An 11,847-nucleotide genomic window follows, 5' to 3' on the forward strand; every position below is an offset into this window, starting at 1 on the left:
TAAGCATTAACAATGTTGATTCACATTCAAAATTTTTGCATTCTATATGATTTTCAAAATCATTGTTAGATAGCAACTGTTTAATACTAGAAAAAAGATTTGAAAATATGTTTTTAATCTAACAGAAATGGTTCTACCTAGGATGACTCAAGGTTATTTTTTTTTTTGTATTACATTTTGTTATTTTTTTACTTTTACTGCCAGTAAGCTCTTCTGTCAAGAATCAGAATTTAATGAAAAATAAACACCACCAGTGGAGTCTTCCCCGAAAAGTTGATGTAACAACTTCTTAGAATTGATGTGAGCTACTGTTATTAAAGCCAAGGTGATTTCTTTTTCCTTTTTCTCTTTTCTTCCCTCTTTCAGCATCCACAAAGAATATACATAGTCGAATATTCAAAGTAGAAATGTAAGGTTCTGATAAAGTAAGTTAAAAGGGAAAGTTATAGGTTTTGGATGAACTGTGTTTATAATAAACTTAGCATTAATTTTCAATTAATATTGCTTCTAAATGTTATATTTGGTAAATGACATTATTTTATGACTTTAGTTGAAAGTATCTTACATTCCTGTGTAATACCTTCAGACATTTAGAATTACAAAAGGTATATTTTCAGCTTTTTTAGTACTTAAAGTCTAAAATACATCATCCTGAATGCACATTCAAACATATCATGATATTTCTCTTACACAGTTTCAAATATTTTTAATAATATTCCTTGCCTGAAGGACTGATTGAGCTTCACATTTTTTTCTACATTATACATTAGCATTTGTCACATTTAGGGAGGAAAAAAATTAAATAGACTAAAGCAAAGATTGGCAAACTGTAGCCTGCCTGCAGTCATCTATTTTAGTAAATAAAGTTTCATTGGGACACAGCCAGCCCACTCATTTGCGTATTATCTACGGCTATTTTTGTGCTACAGAAGCAGAGTTTAGTGGTTTCTAAAGAGTTTATACATTCTTCAAGGCCTCAAATGGTCAAGAGAAGTTTGCTGACTCTTGGAATAAAACACATCAAGATTAAGACATTTGCCAACAAATCTGCACTAGATAAAAAGTGATATGCCTTAAAAAAAAGAAAAAATTGGAACATTTTAATGGTGTTCAAAATATTTTCTAATTCTTTTAGAGTCAAAATTATTTATGAAGACTATCAACAAAAAGAAAATTGTTTTTCACCCAAATGTAAGCCAAAACCACACCTCTTACTAAAAGATGGCTATTTACAAACATAAAATATTCTCTCAATATATTGTACATGTATACATTTATATATAATATATTTATAATTACAATAACATATCAATATTATACAGAATAATTAATATTAGTACATATAATTAAAATATAAATTAAATATATTAATATAATAATGTATTAATAAACATATTATATGTCTATATATATTTATTTAACCATGTGCTTTGAATCTGAGCTATTGTAATAAGTGGATTATCAGTAACCACAAGTGAATCTTAAAGTATAGGTAAACAACCAACCCATGGTATGTAGAGCACCTATAAGACACACATAATTTTAAGTTGGCTAATATGTACATATTAGTATAATGTACATATAAACTCAGGGAATATGGAATTCCTATCCTCAAAAAATAATTAAAAATAATTTGGTTTGAGAAATCTTATAAATTCTCAAATTCAATTAATTGATTTAAAAGTCTATGAGTCATATACAAATGATTGTCTGCTATTTTCTTTGTTCTTAGAATGTTCTTTCTCATTTGGACATTCAAGAATCAGCTCATGTATCTCTCCTATTGTAAAACCTGACCTAATGTCCACAGGGAGAGGTTCCTTATTACTCTTTTCTGGAAGCAAAGGTAAGTTTATAATTTCATTGTAGCATCTATCACAGTGTTAACATTATTTGTTGCACATTTGACTCTGAGTAACAAATGATATGCTTAAGGTCATGAACCATTTTGTAACTTATAATAATAAACTTAGCATTGGTTTTTAATTAATATTTCTTCCAAATTTTGTAGTCTCTCCATCACATCATGTAAAACCTTTATGAGAGGACAAGATATTCCTATGTAATGCCAGAATGCTTGCCCATAAACATCAACTCAATAATTATGTAAAAACAGAGTAGATGAGTTCTTTCAGATAGTTCATATCTACTTTCGAAGTTATTGTTTAATTATCTTATCAGCAGAGTGATTACATCAAGGTTGCAGTGATCACTTTAGTCTACATCTCAGTTATACTTGCTGAGCAATTTATTCACCCACTGAAAACTGTTCCACACCCTTGGGTTCTTCTTTCTCTCATTTAATATGACTGTATGACAAACAACATTAATTCTGATCTGAAACAGAGTTCAAGTTCCCTCATGGCAGAGTGGATCCCTCAGTTATCAACATTAGTTAAAATTCCAAAGAGCATCTTGAAGGAAATCTAATTCTGTAATTTTCATAATATTGGGGAAAATGAAGAATGCCTAAATGTCTCCTCACTGTCAGGGACAAGGGATAGAATTACATAATAGAAGGTCAATACTCCAATACTCAGCAAATATTCATATGTATGCACTTAAAAGTTGAGCACCTAAACAAGTGAGACAAAAAGTGGTAGAATTGCAAGGAGTAATGGAAAAACTGCTATTAGAGTTGGAGACTTTAATACTCTTCTATCAGTAATTGTCAGTAACTATCATATCCGGAACAGATCCTAACTATATCAGTAAGCATCATAGACCAATTGAGGTACTCCTCAGACCTCCACAAACATGTTTTACTAGGGGTCTGAAGGAACTCCCCAAAGTTTAATGATTTAGCAGGAGACAAGATAAGGGTAATCACTGCTAGCAGCAGGACCCATCTAGATTAGGTAAATTTACTGAGGTTCCAGAAGAAGGTCTTCAGGTCTCAGGCCTTAGATATAGATTAGAAGTTAATTATTTATGTCTTTAGATGAATCCACACTTACACATAGATGTATAGCTTAGAACATATATAAGCTCTGGTAAACTTTGCAAATTTGAGTTGGCCTGGAAATATTTTCCCAGCCTTCTCCCTGTACCCGGTTACAGAAACAAACTCTCTTCTTTCCCAGTTCATCTGCATCTTGTTATTGGGCTGCGAGAATAAGCAGCTCAACCCCTGGTTCAGTCTTGGGATGCTTTGATGTTAAAAGGTAAAGCAGAGAGTACAAAAACCCTCACTAAGCATCCTCCATAGAATGGCCAGAACCACTTAGTGGTTGGTGGTCTCTTATCAGGAAGAAATGCTCCTCAGTTGTTGTGAATGACTAAAGGGAGGGTCCATAGTCAGGCTCTTGGCTGCAGTCAGTACCGAAGTCTTTTGAAAGGAATGGTTTCTGTTTAGCTCTTTAGGAAGAAAGTCTAATGGTGGTTAGTGAGGGAAGGGCTATAACAAGGCATGTCATACCTGTGATCCCATCACGGCCAGGAACTCAGCTTCCAGGGTTTCCCTGGGGTCCTTTTGACCAAAAGGGAATCTGTTCAGTTGCTTGGGGGTCTTGGAATTTATTTCTTAATTATAACTTATGACCTCAGAATACCTGGCTTCTACCAAGTAATACACATGTTGGTAGGACCTGGGGATAAATGGATAAAAGAGGCAGAATGATATTCCCTTGAGAACGGTATCAACAATCCAGCAAGCTTCACCTGGTCTACTTTTGTTGCCAGGAACAGCCCAAAAGATGGCAAATGACCTTTTGAAAATCATTCCCAAAGTGTTTCAGCTTCATGGCTACCAAAAACCTAGAATGACCTTTAGGCTTGCTCCAGGGCAGTTCTCCAGTAAGTGACCCCTGAAACAGCAGTTTCCAAAAATTGGTTGCTGTTTGTGGAAATAACCAGGACATCAAGAAAGGGATTTCCCCCAAAGATTTGAAGACAACACCTAAAAACTTGCTGTTCACCCTCTGATAATAATGTCCATGTTAATTATTAAGACTAATAGGCCTCCCAGGGGAAGTTCTCATAAGTTTTTACAAATTATTATTTTTTGCCCTATTCCTTAAAGGGCTCTTTTCTGAAGATGGTAATACAATTGTGAAACAGGCAAAGGTGAAAAGACTACCTACCAAACTAAATGTTCCTCAAAATGCAATTTTCTAAGGAAAACAATTCTGTATGTAAAGCATACAAGGAGAGTAAGATGTGTTTTTGATGAGAAAATTGTAAAAAGATATCAGACTATCTTCTTCTTTAAAAAAGAAAAAGCAATTTCATCTCATTGAAGGTCATTTAAAGGTATTTCAAAAATACAGATTATGAAGGTAACAGAAACAAGGCAGAAAGGAACCAGTAAGTAGAAGAGATGTAAAAATTCAAAAATTATAAGTATGAGGCTGTATTTTTGGTAATAAAAAATAAAAAACAGCAATTTTTAAATTTAATTTAATTTTATTTTTGCATGAGATAGAACTTTGTGTGGTCAAAATAATAAGTGGAAAAGGAAAGTAAATTTTTTTCCTAAGCTAGAATGCCAATATTAAAAACAAAAAAAACAGGAAGTAAAAGACAAAACTGAACGTTTATGAAAAATATATCAACTGAAAAAAATTTATGCATGATCAAGTAGACTAAAATTTGAAGAGAAATATTTGTAAGTTTTTCTAAAAATTGAACATTAATTTCATAAATACACTGACGTAAGGTTAGAGTTTGGACCCCTGTGTTGGAACAACAAGGTTTTTTGAGAGCCTTGAATTGCTCTTAAATATAAAATTGTGACAGGATTTTCTTTACCTTTTAGGTAACTGGCCTACAAAACATTCTATGTTTCATCAAGATAATTTATTGAGCTTTTTGCTTTTGAAACGTTTTGGCACTTCAGTTTTAGTTCGTTGTAACCTGTGATTCTACTTTGATCAGGTGTTTTAAATCTTTCATTTCTGACAAACTTCTCAAAATCAAAATTAAGTCTTTTGTACCTGAAACTAACCTTTGCACATCGAAGATAAGTTCCTGGAAGTCCAGGAAAGAAATATTAGCCTTATTTAATATGATAAATTTTATGGGAAGCGTCGTCAAGTAAAACATGTTTAATCTTCTGTGAATTATATTTGTATCAGTATGTTATTAACATATGTTCCAAAATTTTGTAAGATTTCTAAAAATCTATTATATCTTAGTATACGTTATCAGTAATAATAATGGCTATTACGTAAAATTGTTGGAAGCCACCAAAAATAAACAAATTTCATTGTCAGTTGAATTATTATTATGAACTTGACAGCTCTTGTGACAGATCAGGGACTCCCTCTTAGAGACCTGCAAGTCCCCAAGCATAGGAATGAATAAAACTCTTCAGTTCCTTCAAGGGAAATTCCAGGTACTTAGCTATCCCTGAGAAGTAAATTAACAACTCGATAAGCAAGAAGGTAATAGTAGCCTAAAACAATAGCCTAGGAAGTTAGAGTTAGAAGACGTTTGGTTCTCTGTAGAGGCAAAGATAACATCCAAAAATATGTCCCTGAATAGATTCAGAAATCCAGACCCCTCCTGAAAGGATCTGCTGGCACAAAGATCTCAGATGAGGGGCATGTGAAGGCTGAACTCTGACCACCATTCTTTGTCCTAAATTTCTTCCTGAGGGACCCCGAGGGAGTCACATCCACAAGCCAGAGGTAACATTGTTTTCTGCTGATTCTAAATTTTTAAATAAACTTTCCCTTTCTTAACCAATTGCTAATCAGAAAATCTTGGAATCTGCTTATGACCTGTAAGCCATCACTTCAAGGTATCCACCCATTTTTAGCCAAAGCCAATGTGTAAACTCCATGTATTGACATAATTTTGTCTGTAACTTCTGCTTTCACAAAATTTACGCCTGTCTTTAAAACCCTTACCAGTAAATCAGGGAGGTCAGGATTTGAGCATTAGCTTCCTAGTCCTCCTTGCTTGCTGCTCTGCAGATAAATGCCTTCCTTTCTACCTCTGCAAAACCTTGGTGTGGATATCTGGTCTTATTGCACCAGGTGAGTGGACCTCAGCTTAGTTCTATAACAATATTTAACCATAGTCATTTTAGGTCTTGTTCTCCAGTTAGTTGCTTTATTCGGATGCCTTTCTGAAGTCTTCTGGCAAGAAATTTGTAAGCCTAAAGTGTTATGTCTTCAGGGAGGTTCATGGAAAGAATAAAATAATTCTGACAAGGACAGGTTTCTAATAACTTTGAGTTTATAACATTGGACTAAATTTCCAAAACTCATAAGAAACTGATGTGTTTGTAAAACTGCTAACCAACATGAGAGCAAGAATTACTTACTTGAGACAGAATGAACAAGTGAAAAATAATTATGAGGTTCTTCACAACTTTATTTGAAACATTTCTTTATTTCACCACTTTATTTGAAACATTTGAAACTTTACTTGAAACATTTGAAACTTTATTTCAAACTTTACTTGAGACATTGCTGGTTTTCTCAATGTTTTGATTTCCAGATTTAAGAAAACATTTTTTTTCCTTTAAGCTATATATAGTTTACAAAAATTTGGTAAAGCATACATTTCTAAACAAAAATAGGAACATTTGCTTTTCCTCTCTCTCTGATCCCTCCAGAATTTGAGTATTTTTACTTTTTATAGCAATATAGTTATATGCATAAATTCAATAATAATCTGTTCTCTTTAACAGGATACATTTGGGAACAGTGGTTATATTACCAAGGCTTTGACTGGAATGTCATATTTGAAAATGTATATGGAATGTCTGGTTTCAATATTTCTCAGCTTTATAGCGGGTAATTAAAAAGTTGTCCTTTTTGGCAGGCCTAGGAACCTCAAGTTATTAAATAGAGCGGGCAAAGTTTAATGTCTGCCTTGCTTTGTCTTCCTAGCATTAAGAGATATTTTCCACTTGTAATCCCAGCACTTTGGGAGGCCGAGGCGGGCGGATCACGAGGTCAGGAGATCGACACCACGGTGAAACCCCGTCTCTACTAAAAAATACAAAAAAAAAATTAGCCGGGCGTAGTGGCGGGCGCCTGTAGTCCCAGCTACTCGGAGAGGCTGAGGCGGGAGAACGGCGTGAACCCGGGAGGCGGAGCTTGCAGTGAGCCGAGATTGCGCAACTGCACTCCAGCCTGGGTGACAGAGCGAGACTCCGTCTCAAAAAAAAAAAAAAAAAAAAAAGAGATATTTTCAAAAGTCTGATATGGGATTCCTTGACAAAATTTCCAGCAGAGCAAATTTAAAAGAGGCCTATATGTTTATACTTACTACGTTTGTAAAAATATCAGTCAAATTGGTCTTACTGTAACTATTTTTGATAGAAATGGGGGTTACTGTAGAGAGAAAAATTTAATTTCAAAAGAAAACTATAGTGTGGCTGTTAATAAATTGTAGCCCTGTTCATTGTTTTTGACTTTTTATTGTCTGCCTACAGACTGGACCAGATTCTGAATTCTAGTTTTTTTCTAATGTCTGGCTACAGCTCTCCAGCTAAGAACAAGAACTGCTCTGTTCTTGAAGCCCTATAAGCCAAAGCTGAACAACTTAATGTAAATTTCAAGGGACAAGTCTCAGTTCTGATGTGTGAGCTACATAGAGTTTACCAGAACACCCCATGCCACAACTAGAGACATTCAAACTGCAAACTAGGACAAGAAGTTGCCAACTTTATGCTGTGAAAAGCTATTTCCAAGATTCTTAGAATAAAACTCCCTACCATAATAAGATTCTTACCCCTCTTTCTTTTTCCTTACTTGTGCCTACCTCTTTCGCTTGGCAGGATAGTACTGTAGTTAAGTTTTTACAAAAGCTTCAGAGGATAACTTGCACTGCCTGCATTAAGTTGACCCAGTCTTGGGATACTAGATTACCTACTAATTAAAGAGGGAGGAATCTGTGCAGTTGATACTTCTTGATGCACACAGATAAATATGTTGGTTTGTAGATCCAATTACTTGGTTAAAATGGATAGGCTCTTTTCCTGGCTATTAGATTTTAGTTGGTTTGATCATGGGGTTCCTGGCTAAGGAGTATACTCCAAACTGTTTGTATTATCATCTTGATAGTCAGAATAGTAGTCTTACTAGTGGGCTGTGTTCTCTCAAAACATTTTAAATATTTCCATACGCCGTCTGTCAAATAGTCTTTCTCCAGCTAAAACAACAAAAACTCAAAGAAATGTATGATAAAGATGATGACATCATAATGGTTAAATGTCATTCTGAGACTAGAAACCTGAAATGATGCTGAGAGTAGCACTGATACCCAAGGTTTTGGTGACAATCTCACTTAGGTGACAGCCTAACCAAAGTGGGGAATTGTTAAGTAAAAATCATGAGGAGTCATTGTTTTTCACTAAGCCCCAACAGACCACACTAAAAATCAAAATAGAGTAACCCATGCTAAAGTTCCACATCACCAAACCTAAACTAAATTGTCATCAGACCTTCTCAGAATTCAGAAGAGAGTTATTTCCCAAATAAGCCAGTTTAAATTTTCAGTGAGCAGGAACTCTCTACATTAATCCATACACAAATAAAAGTAGGCTGAGGTAACATGATGTTAATTAATCAGCTTTTTTTTTTTTCTCCCTAGCCCTGCCTTAGAAGGAAAAGTAACTTGGAAAAGTAACAAATAGATTGATGATTCTTTGCTTCTGTTTTCTTCAGCCCATTATTTTCTATTCAACCAAAAATTATTCTGCTCAACTCACTGGAACACATATTCTATTTTATAGAATTAAGTATTGTCTGATTCTAGAATTGCTAATGAAGCCAAATTTAAATTAAATTTGTTGTAATTATGTCTTTTGATACAAGCTGCCACATTGAAGATCAAATTTCAACATTCAAACCACAGAATTCCATGCTTGGCTCTCAAAACTCATGTCTAATTTGTACTCCAACAGGTTAATCCTGCCTGCTGCCCAGAAAAGCCAATGCACTGAGAACAGCAGTTATTGCATCAAAGAAAGTGTTTAATTATTGCAGGTCCAGCCAAGCAGCAGGATGGGAGACATTTCTGAAACCTGCTGCCCCAAAAGCATTTGACTAAGATTTTCTAAGATAACTTAGTGGCCAGGAGCTAGGGAATGAGTGCTACTGATTGGATGGGGATGAAATCACAGGAGTACTCGAACTGTTTTCATGCTCTGGATCAATTTCTGGGTAGGAGTCAGTTCCTTGGTATGAGTCATGGGTCTGGGTGGAGTCAGTTGGTCACCAGAATGCAAAAGTCTAAAAAAAAGTCTCAAAGGATAATCTTAGGTTTTGACAATAGTGATATATCTATAGGAGCAATTGGGGAAGATACAAATTTTGTGACTTGTGGAACAATGGCTAGCTATTGTTTAACCATGCCTCTATCTTATCAGAATACAGGCCCCTCCTATAATCCTAAACTCATGGCCTTTCATTAGTCTTATAAAGGGAATTGCCATCCCCAAACAAGGAGTGGGTTAGTTTTGGAAAAAGAACTGTCTTAAGTTAACAAAGGTAGTTAGCTTGTGAGGTTAGAAGCAAGACAGAATTACTTAGGTTAGATTTCTCTCACTGTTACAGTGTTTGCAAAGGTAGTTTCATTTTCATATGCAAAATACAATCATTGCATCCCAATATTCCCCAAATCTTCACTCATTTTAATGTCAACTCAAAAGCCCAAACTCCAAAGCATCTTCTGAAACTCAAGGCAAATTCCTTCCAGCCTGTAAAAAAAAAAAAAAAAAAAAAGAAAAAGAAAACAGAAAAAAAAAAGTGCAGGGTTGGGAGTTAAATGGGACAAAAGAATGGAATGAAAGATGAAAGGCCGTACACAAGTTTGAAACACAGCAGAGCATTCATGAAATCTTAGGGCTCCAGCACAATCTTTCCCTCCATGCGTCCTGGGCACAGTGACGGTTTTGGGTCACCAAAGACTGGGCCTGCCTCAATGGCTTTGCTGGGTGCAGTCCACATACCTGCTGTCATGGATTGAAATTGAATGTCTGTAGCTTTTCTGGACTGAGGTTGCGTGCTGCCAATGGCTCTACATTTCTGGGGTCCCAGTGGCAGCCTAATACCATTAGGCATTGCTCCAGTGTGAGCTCTTTGTGGCAGCTCTGACCCAAACTTCACTCTGCATTGTTATAGCAGTGAATCTCTACAGTGATTTTGTCCCTGGGACAAGTTTTCCACTGGGCTCCCAAGCTTTCCAATACATCCTCTGAAGTCTGCATGGAGGCCTTGATGCTGCTATTTCTCTTGCATTCTGCCAGCTTACAAAATTAGCATCACAGTGACATGGATGCCACTAAGATTTACCCGTTGGGCCCTCCAGAAAAGTGGCCCAAGCCACATGTGAGGCTGTTTGAGCCATGGATGCTGTAGCCAGAGTAGCTGGGATACATGGAGCAGGGTAACTGAGGTGATGCCGAAAACTGGAGTCCCAAGCCTATTCCCTGAAACCACTCTGTATCTCTAGGTCTCCTGGCCTGTGATGAGAAGGACAGCCTTGAGGATCTGTGAAATGTCCTTGAGGCCTTTTTTCTCATTGTTCTGACTGTTAAAACCTGACTCCCTTTTAGCCATGCTAATCTCTCTTTTTTTTTTAAGACTCTCTCAGCTGCGCTCTTTAATTTCTTTCCTGAAAACAGCTCGTTCTTCTTCTCTACCACATGGCCAGGCCACATATTTTTCAGGTTTTCCCACCCTGCTCTTTTTTTTTTCCCCAGCAGTTCACTGTAGGCAGTTAGAAGTAACCATGCAGTAGCCTGAATACTTTACTGTTTAGAAATGTCTTCTAAACAGTAGTGACTCATGTTGAGGATTAGTGGGAAACAAAAGTTTAGAGAGGGCCCCATGGGAGTTCCAAAGTTTCTGGTAATATTCTATTACATAATATTTTGTTTCATGATTAGTGAGAATGTAAATAATTTCTTATTATCATAACCACATGTATTTTGCATATTAATTTTTCATACACTAAATAGAGAATTAGGGAGGAGGGGACAAAATAGCTGACTAGACATGACCAGGAAGCACTGCTCCCAGTGAGAGAGACCAAACGACTGAGTACACCAATATAATTTGGGCAGATCTTTGGAAAGAAAATGCTGAGAGTGAATAGAGAAGGATAATGAAGCTGAGCCTGAAGAGGGAGGAAGTAGGAAACCTTGCACAGGGAACCCAAACGCTAGGACTAACTTCTGGTCCCAAACTGGCTCCTGGGAAAGGGGTGAGTGAATGAATTGAGGGAAGTCTCACTCTCACTACAAGCCTCAGGATCCTAGCTACAGAGGACCCTGCATTCCCCATAGACATGTGAGCTGGCAGGGTGATGTCCCCAAGCAGTAAGCAGAGACAGTCCTCCAGAGGGCATGGAGCCTGGAAGCTCTTGTGCAATTAACAGCTCCTGCAGAGGAGTGGCCATATATGCCCATCCCTCAGGGGTCTCCCCCACCTCCTGCCGTAGGAAGTTCTGGCCCCAGGGGACCACTGAGCAAGGAGAGAGCAGGGCTAGCTTCCCCACAGGACTGAGGTCCATCTGTTCTGCAAGCCCTCCTGCCAGCAGTCCCTCCCAGGGCCCATGCCTAGTCAGCTTTCAGGAGCAGGTGCACGGCACAGTTTCTGCAGCCCAGCCTGAGTGCTTTGCTCCACCTGAGTACTTCCCTAGTGATCTGGGACCACACCTGGTGCTCCTGTACAGCTAGAGCATGACCCTGAGCCATGGGATGTCCCATTGCCCCTAGGATTGTGGCACACAGCTCAGGAGTACTGAGCTGAGAGATCTGTGGCCATCACTCAGGCAGGAGAGAAGCCCTCATTCTCAGGGTACTGAGAGAGGTGAGACATGGGTTTCTGGAACTAGAGCTAAAGCAGAGCCTGCTTCTCTCTAGAGGGTTGGTCCAGGTGCAGA

The 11,847-nt window shown here is 37.1% G+C and overlaps 1 long non-coding RNA gene across 1 annotated transcript; it reads left to right on the plus strand.

The window, feature by feature from the left end:
- The first annotated feature begins 230 nt into the window (after positions 1 to 230).
- LOC134731388 (uncharacterized) lies at positions 231 to 5,597 on the plus strand. Its single transcript, XR_010113611.1, has 3 exons — positions 231 to 325; positions 1,733 to 1,846; positions 5,485 to 5,597. It is a non-coding gene; the product is annotated as an uncharacterized lncRNA (long non-coding RNA).
- The last annotated feature ends 6,250 nt before the right edge of the window (positions 5,598 to 11,847 follow it).

This window comes from Symphalangus syndactylus, chromosome 9 (assembly GCF_028878055.3).
Source record: "Symphalangus syndactylus isolate Jambi chromosome 9, NHGRI_mSymSyn1-v2.1_pri, whole genome shotgun sequence".
NCBI classification, from domain to species: Eukaryota; Metazoa; Chordata; class Mammalia; order Primates; family Hylobatidae; genus Symphalangus; species Symphalangus syndactylus.